Raw genomic sequence first — 17088 nt, forward strand, 5'->3', positions numbered from 1 at the left:
TACTCACCTTTTAAAGTTAATAATCCGTTCGTTAGAAACGAAAAAAATTGAACGAAATGGAGAGAATAAAGGATGACTGAGACATCCCTAGGGAAGAGATTAAAAGTTTCCCTCTTTTTGTTCAATTGGATGGAAGAGAATGGAAAAACTGACAATTTAATTCGATTTGTAGGATAAAAAGAAAGATAAATTTTTAAGTTGTTTTTACCATGAAAACCCATCCCTTACTTTATTTATGGGATTTACTAAATATTTATGAAGGGTGATGCAGGAATCAGGATCATTGAATTTTCAGAAACTGAAATTGATCCACAAAACTTCTTAATTAATTACTCCACCATAAAAGTCCTTTTAAAAAATAAATACATAAAATTAAAAAAAATTCAAAGAGCAAATTTTGTAAGGATTATTAAAAAATAAATAAAAAATAAAAAAGAAGTTTATCATAATATATGCATATGTACATACACAGTAGGAGAGACGGAAAGGAGTAGTCAAATTTTTTCATTTTTGTTTCCTTTAACGAAGGGTCTAGTTTTGTCATTTTATCTTAATAATATTTAATGGTAATGAAAAGAATTAGTAGGTTTCTTAAAATACTGAATACAAAGACTTATAAATTAATTGTTATAAGATTAAATCTAAAGGCTACAATTAAACATGAGTACAGTATATTACTCCTTGCTCACCAGGGAGCAATTAAACGCTATTACTCTTGTACATCTTGGTCAGATTAACTCATTAAAAAAAATTTTGATCCATTTTTCATCTTTTTTAATATTATATTATTTTTGGCCCCATCACCTATTAGAAGGAAGTTCTCATAGACAACATACTCGTAACAACAACCTTGAAGAAGTCAAGAATGAGTAGTAAGTGTTTTAAAAAAGGTGGAACATGAATTGAAAATTAATTAGATGGTCCTCCACCATCTGCGATATTATTAAACTCTTGTGGGTCCACTTTTCCACACGTAACAAAATACTTCACCCACAGTAATTCCACCGTCTCAAATCCAGATTTGGCATGATAATCTTCCTCAACTTAATATATTTCCAAATAGGACTCCAGTAAATCAGCTTTTTATTCCACCACCTATTCGTTTATTAAAAAAAAAAAAAAAAAAAAATTAAAAATTAATTTATTCCACCACCTATTCCACAGAATGTCTCAGCCAACTCTCCCACAGCTGAGAGCACCAATGGCCCAACAGTTCTTCCTCCAAGAGAATATCCTGATTTCGGGGGCAACCATGTAAGATGGAGGAGCCCAAACACTTTATCCAAAAACCCACGCCCTATGGTATATCCTGATTTCGGGGGGCAACCATGTAAGATGGAGGCACCCAAACACTTTATCCAAAAACCCACGCCCTATGGTTCCACGGTTTCTTCCCCCGGGAGAATCTCCTAATTTCGGGGCTAACCTTGGAAGATGGAGGAACCCAAATACTTCATTTATCCCAAACCAACACCATGTGGTGCTCGAGGGACAAGGGATGGCCAATCTTCCCCAAGTTTGGCTAGATAACAACCCTCGGCCACCAACCCAACCAGTTATTCTTGATCGTGGCCAAAATGCAGAATTTTTCCAGCAAGAATGTGGCCTAACCAATAGGAGAGTGGGCCAACCTATGTATAAGAAGTCAAATCCTGATTATATTGATGTAGTTGAGTATCTGAGGGTTTTTACAAAGTCCCAGAGTTTACAACATTTAGAGGAGAAATCGGTCCACGGTCAAAATATCAGCCATTAATGGTACAATGCAGGGAGACTAGTGCCAACCCATGGCTAAAAATGAGATTATTTCCACATTCGTTACCTGGATATGTATTTACTTGGCATCTTGGCAGTAGTTGGAACAAATGTTTCACTCTCAATTTTATCAGTCAGAACCACAATTATCAATGGCCAATTTATCCATGCTGAGTGAACTTCCTAGGGAATCTGTTGAAACTTCCATTTCCAGCTTCATAACAGCAAGGCACAAATGCCATGTCTCTATTCCAAAAACCGAGTATGTGAAGTTTTAACTCACAATGCCCTTGAATTGGAACCACGGAAGAAGTTTGGAGGTATGGATTTCAGAAACTCGTTTGAATTGGCTGCAAGTTTTGAAGTCAAACATTCCATCGCACCTCTTCTCCATTTTTTTCTCACACCAAATCAGCAACCCGTCGTGCCCTTCTCGCTCACCAAAACCCTAACCCTGTCTATAAGGAAAAAATGGATAATCATTTCCTTCTAAATCCTCCCAATTTTGGAATTTTATTCAAGTTTACTATTTTAAGCATCAACAAATCCCTTCCATTCTTTTTCTATCCTTGGTCATTTTTAAACTAAACACAAAATAAGAATACCCTGTTTTATCACTCTTTAGACATATTTTGTCCTCAGCATCAACCTATCACATAATCCGCAGCCAAACACAATTCCCAAACAATCACACTGATCCAGTGCTTTACTGATCTTTTAAGCTGACCACACTCTTTAAGCCAAAAAAGTACACTGAAAACATTAACAGTCAACAACCATGCCCGTGGAATAGAAAGGGAAAAATGGAAAGATAATAATAGGAAACAATCTCCTGATCAAAAAATTAACAATTGAGAAAAAAATATTCATCATGGAATGTAACTCTTTTTAGCTGTTACTGCTTTTATGTCACTGAGATTTGTAGCAGCTATTTAATGTTTATGCATCTAACATTAAATATTCAGCAGAATAACCCCACCAACAACCACTCCAACTGTTGTTCATAAAAGCATACCTCTTTCAAACAAGAACACACAAGAGGTAGCCCAGAAAAGATCCACCCCCAGGAACAGCATGGACCTTAGTTGAGGGCCAATCCTGCAACCACAGAAAAACATCAATCATGGTTAAATATTTTTCCTTCGGTTTTGGTGAAAACAACACTCGGAGTACTTGCAAAAACCGGACACAGATTTTGATCATAAGATGCACCAGACAAGAATAATTTCTGAACTTGCATCAAAACACATTCTTCGCATCAATTCTACTGTTGGTAATTTCTTATCCGTCATGCTAGTATCAGCTATATGGTATATCCTGTTCATAATACGTTTCATGTCACACAAGTTATTTATTCACGGAATCAATTCTTAATAAAAGAAAAGGTATGGCGAAAAGGTTATAATAAAGAAGACGGGGCAACTATAAATGATTGAGAGATCTTACGATGTTCAGGTGTGGTTGTAAGGCAAGTTAAATCATAGAAATATACCATGGCTAAGAGTGGGGAAAAATGTTTAAAATATTTGGTTATTTTCCCACCAAATGTGAACAAGGAATAATCTACCTCTGATAAACTAGACATACTAAACAACAATTCCGGCTTCTACAGAAAATTACATTTCAAGCTAAGCAGACCTTGAAGCTTTTTAACAAATAAAATCCCCTTTTTGGCCGTTCAACATTCCCAATGTATTCAAATTAGTTCACCACTCTGGAATGACGTCATGCATAATGGTTCAGAAAGAAATGCTAGGTTCATATTGGTTACCCAATCATACATTTTCTAATTATTCCCAATAAAGAAATGGAACTCATGACTTCAAATCAAGAAGAAAAAGAATTAAGACAAATAAATTACATAAAAGTTACGAGAGAAATAAGCACATATCTGAAGTTGCAAGACAAAATATTCTAATTCACATACTAGACTTGTAAAAGGATTAGGGAACCAAATTGAAACGCTATACACAGGAATGACTAAACCCTTACTTGATTGGCATTAGAAAGATGGGAACTTTTGTTTTATGTTAAAAAAAAAAAAAAATATATATATATATATATATATAAGTAATCACTATTTGGAACAAACCGTGATGAAATTACCATTGTTCTGGCCATCTGCCCGGTAGTAGTAGTTTTTGGGGTTATTATTTATGCCTGCAGGAATCTGCTTGTTAGCGTCAATGGTTGAGAAATGGCAGTAGGCTGCTCTTCCTTTGGAGCAGCTTGGGTATTACTTGGGGCCAGTTTTGGAGCCTCTCCACTCCCAACAAGTAACCTAGCGAACTCTGTCCCCCACCACTGCAGACTCCACGACCCATCTCCAACTTCTTCGCAGACAACAAACTCCTATGTCCAAACTCCAAACTGCCCACAACTCAAAGAAAAATATGCAGCCAAGTGAGCATCAAAAGGACATGAAAAAATGAATTAGGGAGAGCTATTATGCTGGAAGAAGTCCATCTAGATGCCATCAAATGTGGTGTTTGTGTGCCAGATAAACATGAAGAAGCATGATCTGTAATACAAAGAAGTCCATAGAGATGCCTTCAGATTTCACTTGGATAGACTTCAAAATTATAAAAATAGCATAGCGCCTTCCTTGCTAGAACAAGTTAAGACATTCTGAAAACTTGGTAGGAAAATATTAGATATAAAATCAAAGGTATATCTGTCATACAGCTCTGTGATGGCACCTTGACTCCTAGACTTCTAGCAAATATATAACTTGATACTCTTTGATTACTTTGACTTTTTTCTTCTTGCAACAACTTCTTTTTTTTTCCATTTCAAAACATTTTAGGGACAGTTCCAAACTTAAGTTTTCTTAAAAGGGTGATAAAGTTATTGGAGGGCGGTGACTACAATGTACTGTTTGCAAATATTGAATATAATCCAATTCCAACATTTCAACAACAGTGAATACCCCTCCAACAAATAGACTTATCTCTCATATAAACAACCTCCCATGTAGTGGCATTCTATCAGAAATAAAAAATAATAATAATAATAATAATAATAATAATCTTAGAGATCTAATATCAGACCTCCTTAACCATGGTGTGTAAAAACAGCTTACATGAACTACCCACGATCACATAAAAACTAATTATCCCCCGTGATCTGAAAAAAAAAAATCTTGGGATAACCAAAATGACTTTGCCCGGACAAGCACCTGGATGAGCCTTGTCCATGGTGAGTGGTGAACCAGTAAAATGCATGCCTATAAGTGTTCTTACAACTAACACAATAACAACCAAAAACAAAATTAATCAAAATATTGAATAAAAATTGCAAGCAATGCTATAAGAAGAGCAATATCATATCATTGTCTATCAAACATAAATAAGCTATTTTTAAAAATAAAAATAAAAATAAAAAAATGTTACTTTTATTGGAGGGAAGGGAGCAGGAGTGCATAAGAAAATAGCTTTCATAGGCTCAATCGTAATAACATTAATCCACATTAAGACTGTTTTGTTAACACAAGCCACGGTAGCCACCCAAAATCACAGTGAAGTGAAGCAATTCCCAGCGGCAATAATTGGTTCCAGTAATACGCATACATAACAGAACTTATTTTCATCACCCAAATGTGATTGCAGAAAGAATGTGTTTCTTATATTTTCGTATTTTATATTCAGCTATAGTTTGGGTGGTGACACGCATAAAAACCATAATCGTTAGCCTGCCCGCTTTATTTAACCGGCTATGATGAAAAACACTATAAAATTATTACCAATATATAGACAATGAGCTTAGTCTAAATGCATGGTATCTTCTCCTTGGAAGATTGAGGGTTTGAGTCCGAGTGAGACAAGTGGGTCTATGTGTAACTTACCAACCTAAAATTTAAAAATTAAAAATTAAAAAACAGATGATGAGCTACCGGATTTGGAATCATACAGCACAGACAATTCAATTATGTACAACGAACATCTAGATTGCATCAAAATCAGAGAAATCTAAGTAATAAAGTAATAGTAAGAGTCAAGTAAAGTACATCTACACACATAGATCCCTGAAATGGATTATCAACTTAACGCTAGCCAATTTTTTAATTTAAGGCTAATTTTCCCTTAAACAATGAAAAATGTGTTGAAACGTGTGAATTCAGCAACAGGTCGAAGAATGATTAAAGTGAAAAATCAACTGATCGGTGAGATGCGAGTGATTAGATAAAGAATTTTTTTATTTAGGGTTGGGGTTTCAATACCTCCGTTCTTTAGATCGGATCTGATTGAGAGGAAAGCGAGAACAATTGAGAGAGTGACACTGTAGCCCAGGAATGCTGGTTCGAGCCTGCGCGTGGCAAAGAGAGGTATGTCAGAGTATTTTAACCTGGTAAAAAATATTGTAAAAATTTATATGTATACTATTATTAAGCGTACAAAGTGTTTCACTATTTTAATATTTATTTATTAATATAAAAAAATATTAATTAATTAATTAATAAAAAAAGTTTTTATTAAATAACAGTATTTATTTATTAATATAAAAAAATATTTATTAATTGATAAAAAGATTTTCTATTAGACAAAGATATATTTAAAGAAAATAAAATAATTTCTATGAAACTCTATCACAAATTAATCATTTTATTTTCGATAAAACTCTACTACAAATTACCTATTTTATTTTCTATAAAACTCTATCACATATATATATATATATATATATATATTAGATCAAACTTATGGTGTGCATATTTTTTCTTTTCTCTTTATAATTGGTCTTGTAAGTTTTTTTCTTTACTTTTTCTTTTTATAAGCATTATTATTATGTTATTTTACTTTTGTTTTACTATTTTTTTTTCTTTCTAATCGATGTTTAGAAGTAGTTGATTTGTTTTATTTTTATTTTTCTTTCTAATTGATGTTTCTAATAAATGTTTAGAAGTGGTTGATTTTTTTTCTTCATTTTTTTATTTTATTATTTTTGGTTCATTCTTAATTTATTATTACTTTGAGTCATTATTGTTATTTTTTTTCTTTTTTAGAAATATCATTTATTTTTATTTTACTTTTTGTAAGTTTAATTTGGATGGTTCAAAATTTGTTATTCTTAATTTGTTGTATTGAGAAGGTTGGATTATTAATTTTTTTTTTTTTTAGAAGCAATATTAGTATTTTTTTTTTCTCTTGTTTTATTTTTATTTTTCTGTTTCTAATTGATGTTTAGAAGCAGTTGATTTGCTAAGTTTACTTTGGATTGTGATTTTTTTTTCTTTTAATTTTTTTTTTTTTTTTTTTGGTTCATTCATAATTTATTATTATTTTGAGTCATTATTGTTATTTATTTTTTTATACTTTTTTTATTTTTCAAAAGTATCATTATTCTTTTTACTTTAGTTTTTATTTTTATTTTACTCTTTGTAGGTTTACTTTGAATTGTAAATTTTTTCTCCAGTTTTTTATTTTTTATTTTTGGTTCATTCTTTATATATTATTTTGAGTCGGGTTTAATGCTTTTTGATTTTCGGTTGTACTTGATTTTAAATTGAATTTGTTGCTAAAAATTTTTTATATGTACTTTTTTTTCAATTTTTTCAATTTTTTATTTTTGGTTCATTCTTAATATATTATTTTGAGTAGGGTTTCAATGTTTATTGAATTTCGGTTGGACTTAATTTTAAATTGATTTTGAATTACCTATTTATCTATTTATAATGAGTTTTTTAATAAAGAAAATTTAATTACGCAATAATTATTAATATAAAAAATATTAATTAATTGATATAAAAAATAAAATAATTTAACTATAATTAGACAAGAATTATTAATATAAAAATATTTAAATTACCATTTATTATGAGTTTTTTAATTAAAAAAATCAAATTAGACAATGATATATTTAAAAAAAAAAAGTAAAATAATTTCTTTAAAACTCTACCACAAATTATCTATTTTATTTTTAATAAAACTCTATCACACTATACAATGATATATTTCAAGAATTTCTATAAAACTCTAAGACAAATTACCTATTTATCTATTTAATATGAGTTTTTTAAGAAAAAAAAATGTAATTAAACAGGAATTACAAATATAAAAAAATTTTATTAATTGTTATAAAAAGAGTTTCAATCATACTCTAACACAAATTACCTATTTATCTATTTATTATGAGTTTTTTAATAAAGAAAAATCTAATTAGACAATATTTATTAATAAAAACATATTTAATATTTCATATAAAAAACAAAATAATTTCTCTAAAATTGTACCACAAATTACCAATTATTATGAATTTTATAATAGAAAAAAATCTAATTAGACAAAGATATATATAAATAAAATAAAATAGTTTATATAAAACTCAACCACAAATTACCTATTTTATTTTCAATAAAGCTATATCATATTAGACAAAAATATATTTTAAGAGTTTATATAAAACTCTAAAATAAATTACCTATTTATCTATTTATTTTGAGTTTTTTAAGAAAAAAATATAATTAGACAAAAATTATTCCTATAAAAAAATATTTAAATTACCATTTATTATGAATTTTCTAATAAAAGAAAATCTAATTAGACAAGGATATATTTAAAAATAAAGAAAATAATTTCTTTAAAACTGCACCAAAAATTACCTATTTTATCTTCAATAAAACTCTATCACATTATACAATGATATATTTAAAGAATTTCTATAAAATTCTAACACAAATTACCTATTTATCTATTTATTATAAAAAAAATTTAAAAAATATGTAATTAGACAAGAATTATTAATAAAAAAAATTATTTATTAACTGATATAAAAAGAATTTTTAAAAGAGTTTCAATTAAACTCTAACACAAATTACCTATTTATCTATTTATTATGAGTTTTTTTAATAAAAGAAAATATTATTCGACAAGAATTATTAATATAAAAAATATATATTATTTGATATAAAAACCAAAATAATTTCCCTAAAACTCTACCACGAATTACAAATTATTATGAGTTTTTTAATAGAAGAAAATCTAATTAGACAAAGATATATTTAAATAAAATAAAATAGTTTATATAAAACTCAACCACAAATTACCTATTTTATTTTCAATAAAACTCTAACACATTATACAAGGATATATTTTAAGAGTTTTTATAAAACTCTAACACAAATTACCTATTTATTTATTTATTATGAGTTTTTTAAGGAAGAAAATGTAATTAGACAAGAATTATTAATATAAAAAAATATTTATTAATTGATATAAAAATAATTTTTAAAAGAGTTTCTATAAAGCTCTAACACAAATTACCTATTTATGTATTTATTATGAGTTTTTAATAAAAGAAAATCTAATTAGATAAGAATTATTAATATAAAAAATATTTCTTAATTGATATAAAAAATTCAATAATTTTTCTAAAACACAAATTACCTTTTATTATGAGTTTTTTTTAAAGAAAATCTTATTAGACAAGATTTATTAATATAAAAATATTTATTAATTGATTTAAAAAGTGTTTTTAAAAGAGTTTATATAAAACTCTAACCTGTATGACCTATTTATTTATTTATTATGAGATTTTTTTTAATAAAATGAAATCTAATTAGACAAGAATATATTTAAAGAACGTAAAATAGTTTCTATAAATTCAACACGAATTAGCTATTTTATTCTCTATAAAACTATATCACATTTATTTTATTTATTATGAGTTTTTTATTAAAATAAAATCTAATTAGACAATAATATAAAATCAATCACAATAAAAATATTTATTAATTGATATAAAAAGAATAGTTATTTTTTATGAATAATTATTACATTATAACCGACCCGACCTAGTTATGATTATGTCATTATCAGGAGATAACACTTGTCATCATCCTATTAATCTAAGAACTTCTGCCAATGAGTTTTCAGTATTTTTTTATTTATATAAAAAAATATTTATTAATTGATATAAAAATAGTTTTTATCTATACTATTATTAAATGTGTGCAAAGAATTTTAGTGTTTCAGTATTTTTTTATTTATATAAAAAATATTTATTAATCGATATGAAAAGAGTTATATATATATATATATATATATATAAATAAAAAAATAAAAATAAAATAAAAAAACCTCTATAAATGTAAATACCCGGTCATTTCCTTTCCTTTTCTTTCTCTTAGATTTTTTTGGATATTTTTTTTTTTTTCCGTTATCTTTTCCTTTCTGAGTTCGGTTTCTCGTCACTTGTTGTTGTTTTGAGTGCTTAAGAATGGTTTTCGAGACTCTTTCTTTTAGATTGACAACTTCCTTAAAAGACTACGTCATTTTCATATTTTCACTTTTTGGATACTATTCACTTTTCGTTTTTTTTCCTCATTTGTCACTTTGTTGGCATAACCTCACTTTTTGTGTTCAGAGTTGGTTTTTAACTTCATGTACCTTTATTCTAAGTGGTTTCCACGAAATACGTATATTTACTTTTATAGAAAGGCACTCTGGTTGGTCCCGGAGTCCATAGGGGCATGGATGCATAGTTCTTCAGAAACATTCTTCTTTCTTGGGGTATTTTTCATAAATATCTTTTGAAGATATTTATTTCAGGGGTTTTTAAGAAAATATCTTTTGGAAAATATTTTCATTCTGGACCAGTTTTGAAGTTATCACTTTTTGTAGTGACCATTGTGCAATTAATAAAAATTATTGCAAAGATACCTCGTTTTGAGCTTGGATCCTCGTACGGGATTCATTTTCACTTTTCGTTGAGTCATGTACTCATAGAATTGTCTTCTGGTCTTTTACCCCAGTTTTAGGGTTTCTAATCCTGGTTGTCGCCAAAATTGTTTAGGACATATCTTTCTGCTCGAGATTTGATTTTTGATGCCGTTTCTTCCGTTGTTCATCTTTTCTCATTTATGTTTTTTTCGTTCACAGAGTTTTGTCGTTTGAGCGTGTCTGCTCAAATTCCTCTTTTCTGGACCCAGCGGGACCCATTCGGAGCACTTTTAAGGTTTTTCTATAAATAGGGTGACTTAAGATGAAAAGTCAGATATTTTCATCTCTTTCCCCTCTCTTGGCAAGCAGCCATGACAACCAAGGGTCTGCCACCCTTCTTCTTCTTTTTTCGGCCACTTCCCTTTAGTAAAAAGTTGTAGTGCCTTAGTGTTTATTGTTTGCCTTGGCGAGGTAGTCCTTTACCCCTTATTAGAATCCATTTTTGGCCATTTTTTGAGTTCTGGTTTGAAGCCAAGTTTGGATTTTCATGGTACCTCCTTGGTGTTTAATGTTCACCTCGTTGTCCCCGACATAACCTAAAAGTATCGTCGAATTCGGAGCACTTTTCTTTCGGTGGGGACTTGAGATTTCATCTCAAATGGAGGTAGGGGATGTTATAGTTTCATATTTTTATTGCCTTGCATGCTATTGATGCTTCGTATGCATGCTTTTGTTCATAATTTAGAATTTAATTTAATCATTTTCTTTGTGTAAGATTTAATTCACATGGTTGTATGGGTGAGGGAATTAAATTGTGGCATTCTATTAAATTAGGCCTTAGTATGTTCTTTAACCTAAGTTAAATTGAGAACATTTGAATAAGTATTGAAACTTTTATTTAATACTTTTCTTTTATGAAAGTTTAATTCACATGGTTGTAACTAGTATGAAATAAACTTATATTGTGATATTAAAATAGGCCTTGATATGTTCTTTAACCTAAATTAAATTGAGAATATTTGAATAAGTATTGAAATTTTTATTTAATACTTTTCTTTTATGAAAGTTTAACTCACATGGTTGTAACTGGTATGAAATTTAACTTGTATTGTGATATTAAAAGAGGCTTTAGTATGTTCTTTAACTTAAGTTAATTTGAGGACATTTGAAGTTATTTTAAAATCTAGAGGAAATTAATTAATTAGTTTAATTAATTTTATTTTAAGTGTTTTATTCACTTAATTGAATTTTTGACTTGATATTGTTGGTAACCATGCTATATTCTTTAACATACATTAAATTGAGGTCATTTGGAAATGATTTGAAATCTAGAGAATTTAATTATTTTTATTTAATTAAATTATATCTCATTGTTCCATGGATTTTAATTATGTTGTAAAAGTTGTTTCTATATTTAAATTATAGATTTGGACTTGTTATGTAGTCACTTGATTATGTTTTAAGCATTGAGTAATATTGTTGTTAAATTTATATTCATGAGAACATGTTTCCAATAATGAATATATTATTTGATATTATATATGCCATTTTAGAATTGAAACTCTAAGGCATGGATTATGTGGCTTCAACCTGCTTGTGCATAGAAGGTGGTTTTCGTGTATTATTTAAATATATAAAAGTTGTGAACTTATTTGTTGATTTTGGAGTCACTTGGGACATTGTTACTATGATATGGCTACAGTTTGGCTCTAGTGCGGGATGTATGAGTTCTCCCCGTTTAAGATAATGCACATTAGGGTGGTCTTCTTAGCGGATTAATACCCGAAATAACCATTTTGATCTTGGTTTATTCCGAGACGTGATGTCTAAGTCATCTACTATTTGATTTCGCATTCAATTCTAAGTTGACAACGAATGTTTAATTGTGACTTGTGGCTTTGGTTATTGGCGATTTAATGTTGTTAAGTACATTTATGTATTATGATTTTTAATGAATCATTGCAGGTTTTGATGTTATTAAGTATATTTGTACATTGTGATTTTTATTGAATCATTGCAAATATTGATGTTGTTAAATACATTTATGCTATATTGTTCAAATATAACTTAGGAATGATCCTATTGATTCATTTGGAACATAGATGTTAGGTGATATGACCCACTTTAGTTGTTTTCGCATATTAGATTTCAAGTTAATAACTTTGAGAATCTATATCTTGTTGCCTTTTATAACATATTTTTATGTTATTTGAATTATATGAATGATGTGATATATGCTAGAAATGATTAAGGTAGCTTAGGAAGCTCCTTGGATCTCACCCTTGACATAGACGTTAGGTGGTATGATCCATTTCGAATTGTTTCATGTAAATGTAAAACGTTAGGTCTTTGCATGCTTATCTCCTACGAGTAGCTTTATGTTACTCACCCCGAAGTTATCAGGGTTATTTTTCAGGTACATGATTCAAGATTTGGGGATTTGCAATTGCCTTAGGTGAATTGTAGATTTAATGTTCCTTTAAATGTATTCTTGTTCACATGCAAGTGTTAGCATGTTTGAATTTTGCCATTGAAATGTAATTTTTCTAACTTGGAGGCTTGACATGTCAAATTTTGTAAATGAATTATAATAAGGCCATCGGTTATTGTAGCATGTTTAAAATGCCATATTACACTTGCGTGTATGTTCACATCATCCCACAATAGCATATAATTTTGATTAATCATGCTATGGGGGATTCATATGAGACTTAAGGGCTCTTTCAGTTTTGGTGCTTGGTAGGTTCATTTTTCACATTTTTGACTTGTCTCGATCGACTGGTGGCTTGTTTCGGCCAACCGGTTCCATGTTCAATTTAAATTGCACAGTAAAATCACAATTCCATAGCCATTTTCCATTCTGAGCCACAAACCGGTAGACCGGTTTGTTATTTCGGTCGACTGAAATAAAGGCTCATTTCCCTTTTTTTCTAAGCTCACTTCGGTTGATCGAAGCATTATTTCGAACGACCGAAATGATGCTGCCTTGTGGGTTTTGTTTGGTTTGTTGGCTAGACAGGTTAACTCCGTTTGTTTGTTCCCACAGAACCTTGTTGATCTTGTTTAAGCCATTTAATTGCACACATGGTCTAGTTTGAACTAGATCTTGTTCCTTGGTTGTTATTGATACCATAGAGTACCATTTGACCTTTTTCATTCTAGCTTTCGCTTCCGGTTATTTCCTTGAGTCTCGTGACTTCACGGAAGGTCACATTGGTGTCTTAGGGATCATCTATATCTCTAAAGACTTTGGTTTTACCTTTTGCTTCCTCATTTTGGACTCGTTACCAGGTCAACTTTTGGGTCACTAACGCACTGGGTTGAAAAACTTGGGTCGTCACAATAAAACTCTAAAGCCTACCTAATGAAATTCAAATTAACCTATTTATCTATTTATTATTATGAATTTTTTAAAGGAAATCTAATTAGATAAGAATTATTAATTGATATAAATAATTAAATAATTTTTCTAAAACTCTACCACAAATTATCTTTAATTATGACTTTTTTAATAAAAAGAAATATAATTAGACAAGAATTATTAATATAAAAAATACTCTATAAAACTCTACCACAAATTAGCTATTTTATTTTCTTTTAGTATTTTAGTATTTATTTATTAATATAAAAAAAATTTATTAATTGATATAAAATGAATTAAAATAAAATGAATTGAAATAAAAGAGTTTCAAATCATTATTAAAACAACTAAAAAATAGGTAAAATAAATAATTATTTAATAAAATAATTTACTAAATAATAATATAAGTTACAAAACATTTATCACGTGCATCACACGTACCTTTTCCTAATATAAATAAAAGTATAAAAATGAGTGCCACAATGACGTTATATGGTTTTGGATAATTATTTTTTAGATAAATTACACTAATCTTTACTGAAGTTTGGATGAATCTCATATAAATTGAGTGTTTCAGATTTATTACTTTGACCTCCCTTAAAATTTGGATGTATGCTCAACAACCCTTTCTCTATCAAAACTTGTAAAAAAAAATTTATAAAATGACCAAGTTGTCTTTACACTTATTTTTTTATTTATTTACAATATTTTTTTAGAAGGAAGTAACGGTGGTGAAGAGAATAGAGAAAGTAATAAGAGTGATGAGATAAAAAATTGATTTTTTTTTTATAGATTTTATAATATGTTTTGTATTATAAAAATGGGTTAAATGCTTTGACAACACCCCCTCCCCTCCCCTCCTCAGGTTTGCCTTTATTTTTTAGCTAGTAGAATAGCATTTAACCCTATAAAAATATATTATATATAAGGGTATAATTGACATTTTATAATTTTAAGAGAGGTCAGAGTAATAAATCTCAAATACTCCACCCTAATAAACCTCAAATACTCCACCCATGTGATATTTATCCAAACTTTAAGGGAGGTAAATATAATTTGTCCATAAATTGTAATTAGGTTGTCACTGTCACCGCTATCACCTTTCAAAATTATCATTTAAAATAGTGATTATCATTTTATTTATACATCATTTTATTCTTTTACAAATTAATTGAGAATGACCATTTCATTTAGCTTCATTTTATTCATATTCCATTTCATTATTAGGTACCAAAATTGGCAAGGAAATGGCGAATAGGGTACTGGAGATAGCGAAATGAAAATAAAAAAATGTGATGTATGGGTCCCATATAAATGTATATCGGATGGCTAAAGATCATTTTGTCTTGTGGCTAAAGATCATTTTATTAAAAGTTAAAATTTTAAATTCACATTCAATTCGTGCTTTTGAGTCCAGAAAATGAAACCTCAAGTCAAGTCCACCTTAACTCGGTACTGGACATGAACTACCCGACCTACCCCCAACTCGCTACGCAATCTTCTCGTGCTAAATTTTGACTGAAAAATTCATATTGCAATTGGGGTTGGTTCTATGAAACAAATGTTTTGTGTAATAATTATGCTAGAATTAAAGTTATTATAGTGCAATTCAGGTTTGGTATTAGCTCTTACATCACTCACATAACCCTATGATTTTTTAGTGAGGATGTTACAAGATATGGTTTCGATCTTGTACCACAACCCCTTACCTACTACCTTCCTAGTCTATATATATTAATATAAAGGACTTTGTGTATTGTTTAATTATCGATTCCTTTGTTTTTTCTTTTTCCAGAAGTTTAATTATTGATTCAAGTAGTACATGCAATATACAGAATCTAACTAACATGGCATTAGAGCTAGGGTTATAAGACCTTTCTTTTCTTTTCGGGTTCCTTTCCATCTCATGAGCTTTGCTCCTCCAACACTGCCACCTTTTCCAAGTGGCATCTTATCACTGTTCATCTTTAATCATCTTGGCCATATGACAATACAACTATTTCGGATCTTCATTATTGTACTTAGTAAGTGCTCCATCTTCGCGTCTTAGGGATTTTCATTTCTATCATGTTGTTGCAACCTGACATGAGCTGCACAACTTTCATCAACCATCCTCCAAAGTCCAACCCTTTATGGCAACAAACAACGAAAAAAGTGTTTGATACACTTTTCAAAATACAGACTTGCCTCTTGAAAAACCTTTTGTAAAATACAAATGGGTATACAAGATTAAGAGACTCGCTCATATGGCTTTATTAAGCACTACAAAGCTTACCTTATAGCCAAGGGGTTCACACAAGAGTATGGCATTGACTTCAAAAAAACCTTTGCTCTAGGTGCTCGTCTTCCCACTGTTCACACTTTTATTGCTGTGGCTGCCTCCCGACATTGGAGTCTTTCAAATGGATGTCAAAAATACCTTTCTCAATGAAGATTTACATGAGGAAATCTATATGCACCATATTCTAGGTTACCATCATCCTCATAATAAAGTGTGTCAGCTTCATGGTGCCTTGTACGGCCTCAAACAGGAACCTTGAGCTTAATTAGGTTGCCAAATTCAGCCCGATTATCTCTCGCCTTGGGCTATTCTACTAGCCATTATGACTCAGTGTTTTTCATCCGGTGCAATGATCGTGGAATAATCCTTCTACTACTGATGATATGATTACCATTAGAGATGATTTACATGGAATTTAGGAACTCAAATAGTTTCTCGGGCATCAGTTTAAAATGAATGATCTTGGATCACTCAGTTGTTTCCTTGGTCTTGAGATCACTATAATTGTACGTTGATGCTTACTATATCACTATAGTAAAGTATACATCAGATCTTCTTTCGAAAGCTGGATTAAATGACATCAAGATTGATGATACATCACTCGAGCCCAACATGAGACTCATACCAAATGACGGTGACCATCTTCGAGATGGCACATTACTCAATAATTGGTTGGCAATCTGGTATATCTCAGTATGACCCGTCCAGACATCTCACATGTTGTTCATATAATTAGTTCATGGCTGTATCGAGGTCTGCTCATTTTACTCTGGTTCTTCGCATTATTCGTTATTTCAAAGGTATTATATTTTATGGACTTCATTTCTCTTCCAAATCACCACTTGTGCTTCATGCTTATACCGATGCAATCTGGGCAAATGACCCCAAAGATCTACGTTCCATTACAAGATTTTGTTTCTTTGTTAGTGACACTCGTCTCTTGGCGAAGCAAGAAGTAGACAGTGGTTACTCAGTCTGATATAGAAGCTCAGTATAAAACACTTGCTGATTGATACAGCTTTTGAGCTTTTGTG

The 17088-nt window shown here is 29.8% G+C and overlaps 1 long non-coding RNA gene across 1 annotated transcript; it reads right to left on the reverse strand.

Annotated features, from left to right (window-relative positions):
• Nucleotides 1–2547: 2547 nt before the first annotated feature.
• LOC132294777 (uncharacterized) lies at nucleotides 2548–6080 on the reverse strand. The gene is made up of 3 exons (XR_009478210.1): nucleotides 5975–6080; nucleotides 3862–4125; nucleotides 2548–2853 (listed from the first exon to the last, which is right to left on the reverse strand). It is a non-coding gene; the product is annotated as an uncharacterized LOC132294777 (long non-coding RNA).
• Between the last annotated feature and the right edge of the window lie 11008 nt (nucleotides 6081–17088).

This window comes from Cornus florida, unplaced genomic scaffold, assembly GCF_030987335.1.
Source record: "Cornus florida cultivar Cherokee Brave unplaced genomic scaffold, ASM3098733v1 CherokeeBrave_3.0.0_Hap2_Chr02, whole genome shotgun sequence".
Lineage (NCBI taxonomy): Eukaryota > Viridiplantae > Streptophyta > Magnoliopsida > Cornales > Cornaceae > Cornus > Cornus florida.